This window comes from Rhyacophila brunnea, unplaced genomic scaffold (assembly GCF_057557595.1).
Source record: "Rhyacophila brunnea isolate RB1 unplaced genomic scaffold, BYU_Rbru_1.0 scaffold_14, whole genome shotgun sequence".
Lineage (NCBI taxonomy): Eukaryota > Metazoa > Arthropoda > Insecta > Trichoptera > Rhyacophilidae > Rhyacophila > Rhyacophila brunnea.
Window position 1 is genome coordinate 36208070 of NW_028232796.1, and position 20975 is coordinate 36229044.

A 20975-nucleotide genomic window follows, 5' to 3' on the forward strand; every position below is an offset into this window, starting at 1 on the left:
ACTTTGTTCAGTACTCAGATATCTCCAAAATGCCACCAAAAATGCTAATGCTGATAAACTTCTAAAGAATTAAACGAAATGTTGATATTGTCTGGTTCATTAAAAGAATATTATTTCTAAATGTCTCTAAAAGTGCCTAATCTTTAAACACCTGTTGATAAAATGTATAAAATTCGGGCATAAATCAATAATATTTGATATTTTGTGCCCATTAGAATATTGCTTTTGCTATTATCTCAAAACTAGTAATTTGGAGTTGTCTGACTAATGACCGATATGTATAATTTATTTATTTTTTAATTTAAAATTAAAATTAGGGACTGCAATACTGGTATTTCAAAACCGGTATCCCAGGTTTTTTTTCGATACCGAAATACCGGTTTTAAATATCAGAAAATACCGATAGTTTCTTTATGGAAAGTGATAACAATATGTATTAATTAAAACAAAAGGTTTAACACGACAATTGTCAGCATCTGTACCATATCTTACCTTTACCTATTTTTATTTATTTAATTAAGTATGTATATATTTAGATATTATTTTATTATTAAAATATTAATATGTTAAAGAGATTTTTAAATCTCAATACCGGTATACAAAATGAAAAACCAAAATACCGGTATTGGTATTTTCATTCGGTATTGCAATCCCTATTTAAAGTGTCTTCTTCATCAAGTTTCAAAGTATTCAGCTTTAAAAATATTCAATTCAATATGTAGAATTAATCTACATACTGTCACAATCTTAAAAAATAGTATATGTCGCTTCTGAATTAGTTTAGGTTTTAACAAATTTTATTGTAGTGTACCTATATAATATATTTTTTTCCGAGAATCATACTAACATTAATTTTGACTTATTTTACAACGTGTAAAGTGAGTGAGTATGTGAGTATTGTATCATGACATCACTGCATCAAGCTGTCGTACTTCAAGACATCACATCATTAAAATATTTTCTACTAAGTACCTTATTTTATAATGTTGTTATTTACTTCTCCCTCGGGACTTACTTCTTTAGCCATGGCGGGGTGACACTTTTACCCCAATATAATATGAAAATCAAAACATTAAACATGCGAATGAAATTTGGTATATATCACGTGTCTCATTTATGTCCTCTCGGCTGATTAGCATACCCTAAGTCTTTCTTCTCTTCAATGAGTGCCAAGCAGGGGGATGTTATTACGTATGGTATTCTATACCAGGCCTGTCCAACGCGTCGGTCGCGGGATGGGTTTTAGTCATTAAAATGTAAAAAAAATCTGTACATTTAGTAAAGTTATAATAAAGTTTAATTTTTTAGTATTTTGAAGGAGAAACATTAATTATTCACATTTTTATTTTCCTAAATAGCTTAAGCGAGAGTTGATTTAAAATTTGACATGAGGAATTCTACGTAACCTCATTGTATCACTCAATTCATATTGTATCGCTCACAATGTGACACAAGAGTAAGAGAAAGAGAAAATGTCAACCTATTTTATTTTAGCTTTGTTACATTTTATCGTCACGCAGTATGCTCGTTGCTCAGTATTTTAATATTTTTTTAATTAGTACCCTCGATGGCGGCATAAGCTTCGGCCTATGTATAGCATCGAGGATCTCAGGTTTGAATCCTGGGTCTGGCAAGTAAACATATTGTTTTGCAATTTGTGTATAAGTCAGAGTATGCACCTAATAGGTTGACAAAGTGGCTGACATCCATTTCTCGTAGAAACAAAAATCTGATAATACATACCTCCATTTGCGGAGGCCCATATGATCCTATTAGGATCGTACATGGTCGGGGAACTCAAAAGAACACCAAAACTTTTATTTTCACAAATAATCGTAAATTGAGTATTTCTTTATGGCAGACAAATATTTGATAAACGTTTGTTCAAGTTGAATTATTGCAATGGGAGAGTGTAGTAGATTATTGCCAGTTTTGATAATGGATAGTATATCACATCCTATTTCAAGTTAGATATGTCTATCCTACAGCACTATCTTTTTAATATTATAAAAAAATCAAATAAACTTTATTAACCGAAATAAAAGTAATATATTCTATTAATTTTAATTAAAATATCTTCAGATTATATTTTATATCACATAAATACTTACAAATAATATGTAATAACAGCCTACATCGTACGATAGTAAATAACGTAAACAGACCTCTATTTATACCACACGACCAGTCTATTTCTCGCTGACAAAATGAAGAGTTCAAAGCCCACCTACAACATCATCACTTATAAAATAATTTCAGCCACAGGAAAACACAGAGGCTAGAAATAAAAATATTCTTCAGTTAGAGGCGAGGAACGATCGCCACTGGCTTTTCATACAGTGACCGCTGGTCGAAATATCTTTTTTCAACAGTATTAAAGAAGAGTAAGTCGGGGGAACACATACTTACTAGTTCACTGTGGACAGTGTTTTGCACAGTTCGATCGAATTGAAAAAAAACTTTCATAATAAGTACGGAAACGATAAAAGCTCTCAGTTTTATTTTGCTTTTAATTTAGTTGCAATATTACAAAAACAGATGGTTAAATTCAGTGTAACATTATAATTGAGTAAAAATATACGGTACGCGGTTTACAAGAGTGTAAACATTGAGTGTAAATTTACATTTTCATTTAGTGTGTTAGTAATTATAAAATAAAGCAGTGGCGAAGGGTGGAGGTAGGCTGTTACGATCCGCCATAAATAGTGCATACTAAACATTGTCAGTCGACCGTATTTGTTTTCATTAAACAGATACAGATAGTGTTGGTTATTTTTTTAAATTTAATTAAAACCTGCGAAACCAAACCATAATAGATGGTTGTCAAAAAATACTCGTTTATAAATAAAGTGTAAAATCATGCAACTAAATCATACATAACTCTGGATATTTTAAAGATAGAATAATATTTTTATCTATTATAGTTTGGTTTTCGCGGGTTTTAATTGAATTTAAAAAAATGAACCAACAATAATATGAAGTCTTAATCCAGCGAAAAAAAAATAAGTATGAATAAAAACTGTGCCAAATTTAGTTTTATCGCCTAAAGTATACCAAAACTATTATGGTTTGGTTCATGCAGGGTTTAATTTATTTTTAAAAACTAACCTACAACATAATATTTAAATTGTAATCTTAGTTCAATACATACATATGACTAACAAAGTTTAATGTGCACTATTTATGGCGAATCTTAACAGCCTACCTCCACCTTTCGCTACTGAAATAAATGTGACATAACCTGAATACATTAAAAATAATAATAACACAGTGTTTTCTACTTCTTTCACAAATTGGATATTATATCACGTAGTTTTTTTTCGTGACGTGTTAAGATATTTTCATTTGACGACAGACCAATAAAATATAAATGTTGATTTTAAAACAAAGTGCTTTTAAAAATCAGTTAATAATATAATATATAATACCTAATTTAATTCATACAATAAGAAATTAAATGCGATCATCGCTGATTTCGTTGTCTTAGAAGGACTTTGATAACTATGTTCACAATTAAATTATGTGGATATTTTATCGAATTAAAGTAAAGGTCAGTATTTTATTGAGTTGCAAAATTTTTCAAAAAGCCCTCCGGTTACTTTTAAAACTTTCTTTCTATAATTTTCCATCGTTTTAAGTCACCAAACACGTTGAGAAATAACATTAGAAATGTTTACATAGTATTATATGAAATGGAAACTATTTTTTGTGACAGAGATATTTTAGTACTTAATCCGTATTAGTTAACACACCCGTTACTGTAATGTCACCTTAGGTTACCTAGCCCATTAAACTGCAAATATGTCGGCTATTATACACTTTGCCATCTTCATATGCCGGATATTCATAGAACCATCAATATTACATATAATTAAAATATTATTATTTTCAAAATCAATAGCATTATTCAGTAAAAACACATAATTGATAGATATCCGTCAAATTTTATTTACCTGACATAAATTACAAATACACATTGCAAACAGAGCTTCGCATTCCATTACGAACAAAAGAGACAGATCTAAAAGTAGTAGACACTGTGTATTTAGAGATTATGTCAAAATAATCAAATATTTTTACATAATATAAGAGAAAGAGATATAAAAATAATTGCAAGATAGAAATAAATACAACGTTTTTACATTTTATGTTGAACCATAATATGGTTATATTATAAACATGACTTGACTAGCTTAAACGATCAAAAAAAATGTACTTGATAGAAATAATACTTAAATGTCATATTGATTTCCATAGTAACGCACGTATATATTAATATTAATAATTTAGTTCCTAGGACCCACTTAGCAACCAATAATAGTTTTACTTTTAATGGATTTCTTCCGAAATAACTTTTCATACAAAACAGAATTAACTGAAAAAGAATTCAATTCTACTTGAAGATGACTAAAAGTAATAAAATAGTATATTGTCATCGTGATCTGATGTATTCTAAAAGTTTAAAATGTCTAGCTAGTCGGGAAGTTAATGAAAAATCGATTGCAAGATTTGTACCGGACAAATAAGAATACGAGCTAACGTTGCAATAATAAGGGGTGAGATCAAGATAGTATTATGATTTTGTAGGCTGTAATGACGGCTGTGATTAAGTTTTGATGCTTTTTCGATCATTAAATAGATAAAACAAATACCAAATAATAGTAATGTAACCTTATTAGACTTTTCTTTCAAACACCCGCCACGTTTCCACATCCGTTATGCAGGCATATAACATGCCATAATGAACGTTAGGCGCTCTTCAAAGTTTCACAAGAGCAACTTCCCAAGAGCTTGGTTGGCGTGCACTAGAGTGTGCGTGAACCTTATTAGACTTGTTTATATTTCAAAAATAGGCATTTCCTTTTATATTAAATATCTCGTATGGTAACTCAAGGTGACATCATCGTAAAGGACGGAATTTATTAGCATTGTAAAGAGAAGGTTAATAACGATGTAACCGATTTGATTCTACTCAAATATAAATTTTCAACTGATAATAATATAGTTTTTTATATCTTATTGTATCTAATTGATATACTTAGTACTTTTCATCAATAAATGACAGTTAACACAAAACTGATAGTTCGTTTACCTACTTTATAACTGATTCTAGTTTATTTTAAATTGACAAGCATTAAAATATTAAAGGGGTAACTGTCTTTTCCGTTGAAAATTACATAACACTCATAACACTAATAATAACAGATGAAACTGGAGATTAATAATTTATTAATACTGTGTATCGATAATTGAATACAAAAATTATATATTTTTTAAATCCGCTTAAATACTAATTTTAGTGTGATAGTTTTATAGTGGCAGTTCTACAAAATAAAAGTGAAATTATAACCAAGCGTTACAATGAATAAATAATAAAAATATACTCAGTGATTATTTTTTTTGTGTGTAAGAGTGTTTTTAATCTACGTGTTTTTTAAATACCAAAGTGGAATGGTAAAATACTTATATGTATGCGTAGATATAAGATCGCAATAAATTATGCAATAATAATAAATATGCATAAATCATCGGTTGTTATGCATATAATATTCTATTTAAATTGAAGTTCATTTTTTAAATATTTGTTTATTTAGTATTGTAATCCAACAGATATTATTGAATCAAAATAGTTTTTCTTTGAAGTAAAAATAGCGCTTGTTGGTGCGTGTAAAAATATAAATTTATGTGCATTCTTTTCAACGTCAAATATGTAATGTATTTATTACAATTTAGGTAGGTCGTTAAATATTTAGGTACATTGGACAAAGAGATTACGTCATATGTGCTATTTTTAATAGTACATTATACTATTTATTAGTCATAAGTAGGGAATCCAATCCCGAGCCAAAATTCTGACCCCGGGATTTCGGAATTACAATTTGACAACCTCGGGATTGGCATTTTTTTCCATTGTTAATATATTTTTTTTATATTTACAAATAACATTGATAAAATCAGTTAAGACTAACTAAAAAAACTAACTTAACTTAAGTTAAAACTACTTAAGACATTTATTGTTAATATTGGATAGTTCAATCTTGGAAATACATAATTTTAATGGAGTAAATAATATTGTAATATAAAATAATAATGTGAATTTGATATGAGATTGCTGTTTCTGATAGTAAAGACTTAATGAATGGGTTAGCGATATTTAAAATAGTAAAGCAAATCATGGTGTACTTATGGCCTTTCCGCTTCATAAATCTAATTAGTCAGTCAAATATGAAACTGCAGTAAAACGTATGAGATCATGATGGAATTACTTTGTTAATAGTGCGAAGCATTGTTTTTTCCAATCTTTCTCATTTGTAATAATTTATGTGAAAAAATAAAATGAATCGGCAACTTACACATGGGTATAAATCAAACTTCATTTAAACTCAGTTTATTTCTAATGTACCTAGTTATTTGTTATTAAAAGTATGTTTTCTGTTATATTTACGTTTTTATTTTATTTTCCATAAAAATTGATAAAAAAAAATCAATCCCGAATGTTTCGGGATTATGTTTATCAATCCCGGGATTCAAAAGTATCAAAAATATCTCGGGATCCCGGGATTGGATCCCTAGTCATAAGATAAGTAATAATTTGTTACCTTCGTCGACTTTACGGAATATTTTCTACCCGGTGCACTTGTTGCATATCGGCGTTTTGTATCAATATGGGCGAAAAAATGTTGCATCGTCGTATGTAAAATGATATAAATGTATTTTATTTGAATTATACGTCATAGTACTTAGTCAGTATGGTACAGTAAAAACAAAACAATGATTCGGTTCGTGGATTGTATGCGTACGAATACGTATACGTCGTATACCATCATCAGCGCTACGAGTCCATCGGCTGCCAAGTAATTAGTAGCACTAGTAGGGGTAAACATCCGCACGCACACCATCGACTAACCGAATCATTGTTTTGTTTTTACTGTACGTATACCCCGTTTACACGTGAATGGATTTATTGCTGACAGTACGTATTATCTTAGCTATAACGAGAAAATGCACATGATTAACTACACCACATATTTTTGACGTTTATCAGTTTTTAATACCAGTCAAATATCACCATAAAATGACAACAACGCGTCTAGCTGTCAAAACAGTCAACACCATATTACTCGCGTGTAAAAATCGTGCGCATTTCAGGTACATGTGACCTCATTGAGCCGTCCACATGTACACGCCACGTGTCGCCTCTCGCGCGCGGTCAACCGCACTGAGCTGTCCACATGCACTTGCGGTGTATCACATGGAAAAGCTCTAAACAGTAAAGTTGTTATCGTGATAATTAAATTTACACACCATTGGTGCCAGTAAATCCATGCATATGTACAGGCACTATAATTTTGTGGTACGAGAAAAAAATCAATAACAACTGTATCGTATTATTAAATACTATGAAACGAGAATGCCAAACCTACCTTAACTTAGCTGTTTTTAGTTTTCTACAGAATATATTATTTTTTGCGTTGAATTACAACTCGTGTTACAAATTATAAAACGCATATTTTTTTTTAAAAAATCCGGACAGTAGATCCATGTATATGTTACGCCGAATGTGCGAAATTGACTATTACATGAAATAAGCAAAATTTTGACTAATTCATGTAATATTCAAGCCCGTTGCCTTATTCATGAATTAGGTAAATTATCGGCCGAATGCGTGAATTCGCCAGGGTATGGAATTCTTAAACTGTCAACATAACAGTAGAAAAAGTAAATTTAATACGGATGGTTTTATTAGTTATAATTGGACATAATATAATATTATTATTATTAGGTTAGGTTAGGTTTTGTAATTCTGAATTCAACTGAATGTCCATTTTGAGGTTAGCTAACAAGTATCAACAAACTATCAAATCATACTATCACAAAATACCTTTTAATAAAATTCTTCCGTTATCATAGTATAGTTCTAGATTTTTTTTTGGGCATAGTAAATGGATATGAACGTCATTGTAGTTATTGATTGGTATATTTTAATATAATCAATGACATTTGACACATTTGGTAAGTTTGATTAGTTGCAAAAAACACCACCGGAGCGCGACCATCTATTTTGGCCAATGCATGAGCATTTGACATATTTGGTTTAGTTGCAAAAAACACTACCGCATCGCTACTATCTAAGTTGCCCTATGCATGAACTAGGCAGAAAAATTACTGCCGAATTCACGAACACTTATTCATGAATAAGGCAACGGGCTTGCATTTTTCATTTAAATTTTGTCCATTACATGTAATAGTCAATTTCACACATTCGGCGTAACATATATATATTATAATTATATGTGTCGCATCTTAACCACGAGGTAAGGTTAACGTCGAAAACCTATATAATAGCAGATAGCGGAACCAATACTCAATTAATTTTACGTTATGTCGGAATTTTTACTTGTAAGCATTTTAATTACCGATAGTGTTTTGATTATCAGGATTATGACCTGAACCCACCCGAATGTTAATCACAAAACAATTACCAGCTAAGTAGGTTATAGCAATATTGAATAAAAAAAATCATTATCTTATTATTCGTGTGCATCTGTTAGGTTATATGTAAATTGTACGTAAAACATTTCACCGTGGAACACTCCGCCGTGAGATTTCTTATCGGAAAGAGATGCATTGTTGTTTTAATTTAATAAAACTCTTTTTTTTTGTAGTACTTATTCCACTTTTAATCAATAAATTAGGACCAGTTTCGTCCGCCTCAGAGGGACATTTTCAACTGAACTGAACTTCAAAACTACAAAAAAAATTGCGTTTTATTAAATTAAAACAACAATACAATGCAGTTCCACCATGAATTGACAGGTAACAAAATAAAAGAAAGAAAAAAGGAATGAGATGCAAGTTTACTAGATTCAATATGTACATTAATTTCAATTTTCCTGATTTTGGCAAAATTTACGAATTCAAGAATGAAAACCTAACCTAACCTAACAAATAATCCAGTATATAGGCTATTTTCAAAATTTGTTTGCTGCCGGCTTCCTGTAAAGAGTAAACCAACAAGAACTTTGTTTTGTTTAGACATGAATTTTATGTCAGTAATATACGATCCAAAGAGGTTGGACGGTCTTTAATATACGGCCATATACCTATTTCCGATACAATATTTCATGGTGAAGTGTAATACGGCGAACTGCATACGTACAAGTTTCCGGAAACGTATCCGTTATGGGCCAAGTGATGAAATATAACATTATGAATAAAATTATTCCTAGATGGAGTGATTAGTGTTTTTAATTTCTTATTTTGACTAACTTTTTATTATATTTGAATATGTAGGTATATAATATTGTTGACTCTCACGATGGCTGCGCAGCTTAAGCGTCGGACTATAGCATCGTGGGTCCCAGGCTCGAATCCTGGGTCTGGCAAGTACACATATTGTTTTTCAATTTGTGTATGAGTCCGAGTATGGACCTAATAGGTTGAGCAAGTGGCTGACATCCATTTCTCGTAAAAACAAAATCTGTTAATACAAACCTCCACTCTGTGGAGGCCCATATGATCCTATTAGGATCGGACATGGTCGGGAAAAAAATCAATTAATTCCTCAACTACTAACCGACGTCACGGATTACTCCATTATTTAGTTTTTATAATTTACTTAGACTTTCTAATAACTAAATAAATTATTTATTTTATTCAACGAATAAGGCATAAGATTTGTACGTATGAAACATTAGAATTTATTTAACAAATATGTTCAAATACCTATAATTTAATTGTATTATTGTTTCAATAGTATACCTAGGTACAATATTTTCGTTAACGTTAGAGAGAAAATATTATTTAAGTACCTACCTATGTTATTTTGAAATGATTGGTCGATAATAATTGTGTTGTCAACTGAAAAAAATAAAAATATATCTATCACTCTGCCCGACCATTATAATACACAATACTATATTAATTACTTTGTCCATAACATATCGACCATACAATATAATAATAACCTTGAATAATATCGATTATACCGTGTATAATTTTGAATAATTTATCATCTTTTATGGCACTACAACCCTTGGTGGGTCTTGGCCTCCTTCAAAAACTTTCTCCATCGTAGACGATCCAGCGCCGACACTCTCAATTGCTTTTACTGAGCATTTTTACATCTCCCGTAGCCAGTCCAGCCATTCATTTCATTCGTTGATTAATTACAAACAAATTATTTAGTAGTGATAGTCAAGTCAAAATATGTATGTGTATGTGCATGCCATTTACTAACTGAGATCTTCCATCATAACATATGTGTTGTATGTCTGCAGCCCTCATATAAGGGGTATTATATATTTATATATATTTTTTTAAATAATGTAAATCGACTCACTCACTCATTAATATTCAAAGGTGTTCAATACTTTTCTTTTAATTACAAAAAAACAGTGCTCTGATGGGTTTTTGCGATTATCTCAAAACTTTATTTTTTGAATATGTGAGTTATGTCTCTAGGCAACTCAATTTTATATTGTATAATAGGAATCTAAAACCGGAAAATCCTAATTGTTAGCATAAAACAAAATTAAAGATCATTATTATAAAATAACCACTTATTATATAATAGAATATTGAACCTCTTTCTGTGGGGTTACGTTTTCAATAAAATTCCATTATATCCACATAATTTAAAGGGTGGAAAGTATAAAATATATTCGATGATATCGTGAAAAATATCAGAACACTGACTAAAAAATCGAATACCCGAACGATTCGGACGAACTAAAAAATCGAATACCCGAACGATTCGAACGAACGACCCGAGGATTCGAACCTGGGACTCACGACGCAATAGGCCAACGCTTAAGCTGCGCGGCCATCACGTACGTATAGGTACTAATAGATATTATTATTTTAAACAGTCTAATGACAGCCTAATTAGACAGCGTATAGAATTGTGCAAATAACATATAATTTTGTTTTACGCCACGCGTCCGCAGTAGTAGATACATAATTAGTTAAATTAGACTAATTTATAATAAATTCAAAACGTTTATGGTACCTGATCACGCACACATTTTAGACGACAGGAAATAATTTCACACACAGCTTTGTAAACAGTGTGTATCTACATACATTTTTTTTTCATGGTTAATTTAATTACAAAGACTTTTTAAACATACCTGTACATATTACATGGTGGACTCTGCTTGATTATACATTGTTGTGTGTATTCATTACATTTTAATAATGATAAAAGCCCTTTTTATTATATACGTGATGTTGTATCCACATTCCAATTTTATCAAAACAAAATTGGTACACACTTAGTTATTTTTTTCTTTGTTCGTCTTTAGGGCCGTCATATCGAAATAAAATTATCTTAAAGTATCGGTAAAAAGTGGTTGCTCTTTTATCATCATCAGCCTCAATCTATCCACTGCTGGATGAAGGCCTCTCCACACTGATTCAATTTATCTCGGTCATGTGCGTTGCGTTGCCACGTACTTCCACAGAACTTTGTCATTTCATCGATACAACGGCCTTGCGGACGTTTTGTACCTCTTTGATACCACTGGATGACAAAATTTTCCCAACGATTGTCCCTTCTTCGAGCTATGTGTCCAGTCCTTTTTCGTTTGACGTTTTTAGCGAACTCTATTACATCGCAAACTCTTGTCTGTTTCCTGACACAATCATTCCTCTTTAGCATGCACCTCTCCATACCACGTTATGCTACTCTAAATTTCTGGATCTCTCTTTTACTTAGGGTCCATGTTTCACACGCATATGTGATTACGGGAAGCACATACTGGTTGAACACTGCGCTTTAGGCACAGTGGGAGGTCACTTTTGAAGACATATGTTAAATTATTTTATATTACAACTGAATTGATTCAACTATATTATGAATTAATTTGAACCCTTTTCCAGATCTGTTTTGTATGACTTCAGTAGCCTGGCGCCGATCACTATCTGGCTTTTTATTCCGAAAGCATAAGTTGTTTTGTTAGCGCTTACATCGCTAAGGCACATTTATTCAAAATAATTATTAATAAGATAATTTAAAAAATAATTTCTATGGGATTTAATCACATATAAATATTGATTGTTGTTAAAAATATAAAATAATTTAACTCGCGATTTTTATTTATCAGTTATTTATACTTTCAAAGTCTGTGTTTTAAAATGTCTAGTTTTACGGGTTAAATTATAAATTGTTGTGGAACATATTATTATTATACACAACAACGGATATTTTCAAAGATGATAGGTAATATATTTTGAGCGTAGGTATGTTACGTTTATAATTGTTTAGGAAAATACATAATTCAAACTAATTGCTTATTAATAAACTAATTATATCAAACTAATTGAGCTTTTGAAATTTCATCGATTTCGTGTACCTATTCTTCAGTGGTAATATTGGGTTATCTTCTTATTTCACGTAAATATATCTGACAAGCGTGGTTACTCCACAGCCTACCTCTTTCCAAAAGTCACCCTTCGCCACTGCCCTTCATACCCATGCTGTTTGTATTGATAATGTAATCAAAGTAATTACATTGTTTATATTACGGTGATAAAATAATAATCCATTGAAAGCTTTTAAATATAGATGAGTTATATCCAGTCAAAGTAAAGTTTATAAAACAATATGGTTATTTGGCGGAAAATGAAGGTGGAGGAAATAAAATCGTTGTTGCTTGGATGTTATGAGAGGAGTTTATTAGTCGATACAAGAATACAATGAGAGCGTAAGATTATAATCGCGGATACTAATGTACCTAGTGGTGAGATCGATGTGAAGAGATTGATTATATATATATATTTTTTTTTTTTTTTTTTAATAATAACCATACCCTTGCTTTTTCGTACAAGGTGGTTGGGTGGGTTAGTTGCATTGATGTGGGGCTAATTAGGTGCCTCCATTTATATCTTTAATTTTCTTTATCGCCAGGATTAAATATTTTGTGTAGTGTTCTTGTGTTGTTCTATTGCTTAGTGCTTCGTGAGGCTTTTGGAGGTCAATTTCGTGATTATGTTGTCTACATCGAGTCCTGAGAGTCCATCGCTCCCTTTCTAGTATAGGGCAGTCGTTGATGACATGCCACACAGTTTGAGATGTGTTGCCGTCACATGGACAACAGTCGTCATCCCTCAATTTAAATCTTTTTAGATAAGCTCGCACCGCTCCGTGGCCTGTTAGTATATGTGTGAGTTCGTGTGATATTTTTAAGTTCCTGGCAAGAGTGATGGCACAGTAAAGTGTTTATGTTTGGAATAAATTTCTGCGTTATTGATCCTGCGGCGGATGTTGTGTATCTGTGGTTCCATAGCTCTATGGTATCTTCGTTTAGTTTTTGTTTTGCGTAACTCAGAGGGAAGTGTGTATAGGTTAAAGGTCTTTTGTCTATTGTGGCTTGTTTAGCGTATTTATCAGCTTCTTCGTTTTCGGCTATCCCTGTGTGACTTCTAATCCAGAAGAATCTGGAGTTTGTTCCTATCATTCGAAGCTGTGTTGACAGTGTTAAAATGTCTCTTACAAGTGGGTGTGTCGATGATGGGTTTAACAGACTGGATTGGCTATCTGAGAATATGTTTACATAGTCGTGTCTGTGGAACTTTAATCTTTTGAGTGTCCACTCGAGAGATTCTCTGATAGCAAATATTTCTGCTTGGAAAACATTGATTATATTGATAAATAATTGATAAATTGATTATATTAATGAACTGAGAGACTTGATTCGAATGGAATGATGGTTAACTATGTCAAGTGAAGGACTCGTGATGATAGTAGTGCGTCGGGTGATGGACTCGATGAGTGAGTGAGGATTCATGCATTGTCCTTCCAATCGATACAAATGAAGTACAATATATATTACAAGAAATATTGCTGCAATTAACAAATCATAACAGACCTTACTGATCTAGTTATGATTGAGGAAATGCTGACTATTATTATTGCTCTATTGTTTTGTTTTAACAACAAAACATACATATTAAAGTGCGTCACTCATTTAATTCTGAGTAGTATGATTGCTATAGTTAGTAGAAATAATTATAGTAATAGATAATTATTATAGGTAGAGGAAAAATCAGCGCCGTGTCTGCTTGTAGGGTTGTGGATCTCGGATTCAAATTCTGGGTCTGGAAAATTCTCATATTATTGTATGTGATTTGAATATTGAGCTAATAGGTTGAGCAGAATATTAACATTCATATCTCGTAAAAAACATTAAAAACTTCTTCACAAAGGGGCCAAAATCCACATGGGATTATAATACCTACGAAAAAAGAAATTTGTTTACAAAAAAAAATGATATTGGTGATTAATGATTTTATTTTCTTTGTGAAAATGAAAAAAATCAACAAAGTATGAGATTAGTATGAAATACTTTCTTTTAGCAAAATAATGATAAACATTTGTAATGCATTTATTATGTTATCTACAAACACGAGTGCATACTATTACAAAATACATGTTCAATTACATACGAAAGATATGTTATACTATTAATACTGTGGCCATGGTAGATTATAGTTAGCCCAGGGCAATGAACAGCGAGTTGCAATGCTAGTGCTAGTTATTGATTATCTTCAAATACAATGCGGTATCCTGTTGACAGTAAGTGAAGATTTTTGATTTAATATTTCAACTTAATTAATGTATTACCATTTTACAATAACAGTTTACCATATTGCATTCGAAGAAAAAGGAACAATTATTATTAACACTACGACAGAAATTTGCAGCTTCTTGCTCCGGTCTAAATTAATAGTCGATCTTGACTAGGGAATCCAATCCCGAGCCAAAATCTTGATCCCGGGATTTCGTGATTACGAATTGACGATCCCGGGACTGGTCCCGAGATTGGCATTTTTTTCAGTAGTTAATATAATTTTTTTATATATACAAATAATGTTGATGAAATCGGTCAAAAATAAATCTTGTATAATTTATACTATTTAAGACTTTTATTGTTAATATCGTGTACGTTCAATCTTGGAAATACATAGGTTTAATGGAGTAAATAATATTGTAATATAAATAATAATGTGAAAGTAACAGTTTTATTTATTTATGAAAAGATGACAAATAACTCGTACAAGTTCAATTAAAATTTAAAAAATGACAAATGCATTAAAAAACATGGTTGAATCACTTTGTTAAAAGTGCGAAGCATTGTTTTTTTCCAATATTTCGCATTTTTATTAATTTATGGGAAAAAAATAAAATGAATTGGCAACACATGGGTAATAAATCAAACTTCATTCAAATTTTGTTTATTTCTAATATAGTTGTATGTTATTAAAAGTATTTTTTCTGTAATATTTTATTTTCCATAAAAAATGATTAAAAAAACTCAATCCCGAAAGTTTCGGGATTATGTTTACCAATCCCGGGACTCATAGGTATCGAAATAGTTCGGGATCCCGGGATTGGAATCCCTAATTTTGACTGACACATACTAATAACATCGGAAAAACATAATCCCATAAATACGTCTTTTTATAAAAAAAAATTCAGTCAGGTACTCACAACAAATTTTCTAATTATTAATGCCTATTTTAACGTAATAAATTTATTTAAAATTTCATATCCTATGCATTTTGACCACTTGGCTATTCAACCATAGAATCAATAAATATAATCAATGTATTAAAAAAAACAATTATTATTAATACTAGTAATTTTACGTAGTTAATAATTTAAATCCATCTGAATAGGTTACCGGCAAATTACATTTTCCAAAAATTTAAATAATTGTTATATTTTTCTATTACCTAGAGTAAAATTTGAATAAAAAATTTTCACAAAAATTTCCCCGTCATGAATCGGACTTCTTTGTCAATTTCACACGTGTTTAGTGCTCGCAATTCATTTCGTGTTTGTATAATTAAGTCCACGTGTCTAACTGCTTTTTTCCATACCCGTTTGGGGTGAGTGATATAAATTATTATTGTTACCAAACGTTCACACGAAAAACTCTGTACTTACATAAATTGTATTTCACACACAATAATTTGAGCTCTGTAAATTTTGAAAAAAAAAATGTTTTCTTCTTGAACGTCTTGGGATTTCAGTGGATACAGGTAGGGATTGTAATACCAAATGAAAATAGCAATACCGGTATTTCGGTATTTTCTATTGAATACCGGTATTCGTTAAATACATGAAAAAGCTAAATACCTATCTACCAATAAAATAAATATAGATATACAAATCTCTTTCAAATATTAATATCTTATAGCAAAAATCGAAATAGGTTCTTATTATGTAAACCTTTAAAAATATGTAAAGCTATATGGTACCTATATGTAAAAATATATTATAACCAATACAAAAAATCTTATTGAAAAAAGTAAGCCACCCCGGCGGGGAATCGAACCCGGCATCTCCTGGGTTTACGTCCCATCCGTCAAGTAAGTTATATCATAAAAAAATATATTAGAAATCCACGACGTCGGTTAGTAATTGATGTAATAGGTATCTACTTTGATAATAAAACAAAAACCGATTGCCAAAGTAGCTTGATTTAGAAGAACGCTGATGAGTAGGTATTAAAAAGGCCAATAGTTAAAATTTGTCGCAATTAGTATGTCACTGCGTAGCATAGAGGTAAATGCGACGGACGGGGCGTAAACCCAGGATATGCAGAGTTCGATTCCCTGCCGGGTGGTTTACTTTTTTCAAAAAGATTTTTGCTATTGGTTATAATATTATATTTTCTCATAAAGTGTTTTTCAAAGTTATGTGTGTTTAATATGCTGATGTTTACAAATACCTAATAGTTAAACCATGGCCTCCACATCCTGAAGCGGGCCCCCAGACTAGGATCTTTAATGGTTCCAATTACATATCGCTAAGATTAAGGACATTGTGATGCTCTACAGCAGTGTTTCCCAAATTTTACACTGGAATTATCATTTAAGTACATCAGTCATCATCTCTATATATATAAAAATCTCGTGTCACGATGTTTGTGGTCGAACTCCTCCGAAATGGCTCGACTGATTTTTATGAATTTTTTTATGTATATTTGTTAGGTATGAGAATAGGTCAACAAGTATATTTCATACCGCTAGGTGATTAGGGTATCTCTATCCAGAAAAATTTTCTTTTATTTTTTTGACAATTTTTTTTTTGTATTTTTTTATTATTTGGCATAAAAAAATACCTATAACCCCAAATTTTCACTCTCCTACCCCCACCCTCCCATTTTTTATACACGATTTTATTATTTTTGTATGAACAAATTTAACCGTCGTTCGTATTTCAAACAGAACGAAATTATTTATGTTGTTGAATGACAGATGGCGCTACGTCCGAGAAGAATTCAAGAGAAGCGTCGCGTCATTTTGACATTTCATTCGGCATACCACAATGCAGTGCGTGCAAAATTTTGTACGATTTATTTTATTTATCTATTTTTATGTGCGTGTATTACAGTGCACAATGCCAGCAAGACGCAAGGGGGGCCATTTGGGCCGTCGAACGAATAAAGCAACAAACATGCGAAATAGTAGAGAAGAAAGAACAGACGAACAAATCCAACAAAATAACAAAAACGTGCGTGTAAGCATGTCGCAATTGCGTGCATCTCAATCACAAGAGGCACGAGCTGAACAAAATCAACAACGACAATTGGAACGGAGCCAAGCGCGCTGGTTCGTAGTTAACACACGCAGAGAAAATGACCGACAACGCCAACAAGTACATCGAACATTTACATCCGCTTCGTTCCTTCGTCTCGCATTCGAGTACGAGCCAGATATTGAATATTCCGCTCATCCGAAAGTGCTGATTGGTGCTATGGACAAAGAATGTCCCCATTGTCATGCGCTCAAATTCAAACATGAGTCAGCCGGGATGTGTTGCGCATCAGGAAAAGTGCAACTACCAGAAATTGAGATACCACCAGAACCATTGAACGGCTTGCTCATCGGCACTGTTCCAGATTCAAACCTGTTCCTGAAGTCCATTCGCACATTCAATTCATGCTTCCAAATGACTTCGTCCGGAGCAACAGAAATAGTTCACAATACTGCGGCAAATGGTCAACAATTCCATTCTACGTTCAAAATCAAAGGCCAAGTATACCACAAAGTAGGCTCATTGCTGCCAATGCCAAACGAACCACATACATTTTTACAAATCTACTTCATGGGCGCGGCGGTGAGGACATCAATCATGTGGATGCACTTTGCGGCTACAATAGCCTCAATTCGCCTAATGCCAGGCTCATCGTCGGCGAACTGGACGCCCTGTTGAATGAGCACAATGAATTATTGAAATTCTTCAAAGCACACATGCACCAATTGCAAAGTGACAATCACGCTATTGTCATCAATCCTGATAAAACACCAGCTGGAGAGCACGTACGTCGATTCAATGCGACTGTTGTTGACGACATTGCTGGAATCATGGTTGGCGACCGCACATCGATGCGAGAAATCGTGATTCAAAGAAGAAACAATAATCTGGAGTTCATCGCTGACACACACCGTTCAGAGGACGCTCTCGAATATCCGCTAATTTTCTGGAAGGGACAAGACGGATATTGCATAAACATTAAACAACGAGATTCTGTCACAGGTAATTCATTCATTATGAACATCATTACTCATTTTGAATTGAAAAAATGAATGGTTGATGTTTTTTTGTTTTTATCGGCGGTCATCGTCTACAGCGCTCTATTCCTCTTTCTGTCATAGATCTCATCCCCACACACTTACGATACATTCGTTATTTTTTATTTAACAACCAAAATATTCACTAGAAATAATTTATATGGCAGAACAACGTTTGCCGGGTCAGCTAGTATCATATAAAATTGCAACGCACAACCACATAATATATAAAATATTTAATATTCCTGAAGTAAAGTAGCGTATGTAGTAGTTTTTTACTATTACAGTAAATTTACTATGTGTGTTAATTTCACTTAGCTGTTCAACCCTCCACGTCGAGCCCTCCTATCGCTAGAGTCCTGTCAGTCCCCCCCCCCCTTGTGAGGGCCATGAGTTGAACCATTGGCACTTTCTTCTTCGAATGATCTTTCAATAAATTTATATTATGAAGTGTTCTTAGATGTGTATGTGCCCTACTGGTAATTCCACCCAATGTTTTATTAGTTTATTACACTTTTTACGCTTTTATTTTTTTTTGCTTTTATCCCGTAAGAAGTAAAACCACGTTCAACGTTCTTCACTCCTTCAACAAAATTATATTTTCTAATTATTGTATATGATAGGTACTCTTTAGTAGATAAACATCAAAAAATAGGCACAGGCAAGTTCATTATAGTATATAATTTTTTTATTATTCCATCATGTAATATTCGCCACTAGGGCTGAGATTACTAATTATTATACAAACGAACGACGTAACCCGACAAAAAAATACAACTGTCTTTAACTTTTCATGTTAATTAAAACATTTTGTTTCCAATTTCAATAGATACCGACAGTGGTGCACCCAGGATTTAATATTGGGGGGACCCAAGGAGGAGACTGTAAATTAGTCCCATAGGCTCTTTTTTTTCTTTATATAATTATTTTTACATATTTTCACAATATACGGCAGTATATTTGTACAGTTTCTCCTAGTTTTTAATAAATTGGAGGCATAACGGCGATAACCGTTTAGCGTGTCATCAGTGACTGGCGGATTGGAAGTGACTAACAGCTACCATGCTGGACATGTGCGCCTAGTAAATTAAAACATTACTCAAATATTATCGGCTGTGCTAGGCTTGGTCTAGAAAGCTACAATATGTATGCCGAATTCCACTGAAAAAAAATGTTCTTTTGACTTACACTACCACAGACTAGTGGATGTAGTCGTTCTTTTCCCCGAATGTTTATCGTTGATTTTTGGTTTTTTAATATTGAGATTCCAAAATATTAATTGAAAATGGACAAAAAAACTATTTGTGCATTTAACTTATACACAAACCTACTCAGCACAACACAGGCTAATTTCTCGTTTATCGGTCCTTTATCTATTGCACTCGGTGTACCTACACCATGGCCCCCACATCCGAATATATCGGTATTTCCTAGTTTTTAAAACTGGTATTTTGGTATCAAAAATACTGGAATACCAGTATAACGGTATTGCAATCCCTAGATAAAGAGTATTACTTCAAAAATTAGCAAAGACAACACCGTTTTCTTCAGCTTGTAAGATCTAATTTAAATCATATTTTAATTGGCATCCATAGCAGATAAATAGGTATTCTATATTTTTCATTTCGATACAGGCTTCAGACCCCTGACATAAAGCATAAAAAAACAGAATCATTATACTGAACATAAATTATATTAATAGCCATTTATATTGTTTAGTTATTATATAGGTTACAGTCTAAATTACTTATTTAACTAACAATATAATTTTTCGATTCAACTTCTACATTTTAACTTAACTGATATTATTATTACAGTAGTCGGTAATAAATTTATCTCTGTTCATACTTTAGTGGACACGACACGAATAGTCGGCATTTTCAGATTCTGTAAAAGAGTATTTTAACATTAATCATATACTATAGAGATCTCTCTTTTTCTCTCTCTCTTTATCAAAATAGTAGGATGGAAAAATTATTTCGCGTAATAAAAGTTGGTTAAAGTTTACGGTGTTTAAGAGCTGACTGCTATCTTTGGGAGCTAATTCTGAACAATATTTAGACCTTTCAGCCTTGCAGAAAAGATTTATAGGTATATCATTATTATTATATCTTTTACTATATAAACTAAATTATTAATAATATTAATTCTATCGACCGTGGGTACTTGATGGAATTTGAATTAAAATTCTAATGGATTTAAGTTTTGTACTATTCCATTTGAGTCGTTTTTTGCGACCCGTGTTCTGCCTTTCGGCATCTTCAGGTACTATGTGCATTCACCAAAAGTTAAATACACACACACTGACAATGAATACAGTTAATTCTAACTTATATAATTAACGTATAACAGTTGAATTGCTAATAATATAATACAATATATTATTTTAT

General features: G+C 32.0%; 1 protein-coding gene across 1 annotated transcript in view; it reads left to right on the forward strand.

The window, feature by feature from the left end:
• Positions 1-2312: 2312 nt before the first annotated feature.
• LOC147075915 (uncharacterized) overlaps positions 2313-20975 on the forward strand; it is an 86897-nt gene continuing 68234 nt past the window's right edge. Inside the window, exon 1 of the mRNA XM_085942244.1 lies at positions 2313-2384. The gene's annotated coding sequence lies outside the window, so the exon portion shown is untranslated. The remainder of the gene's footprint in view (positions 2385-20975) is intronic.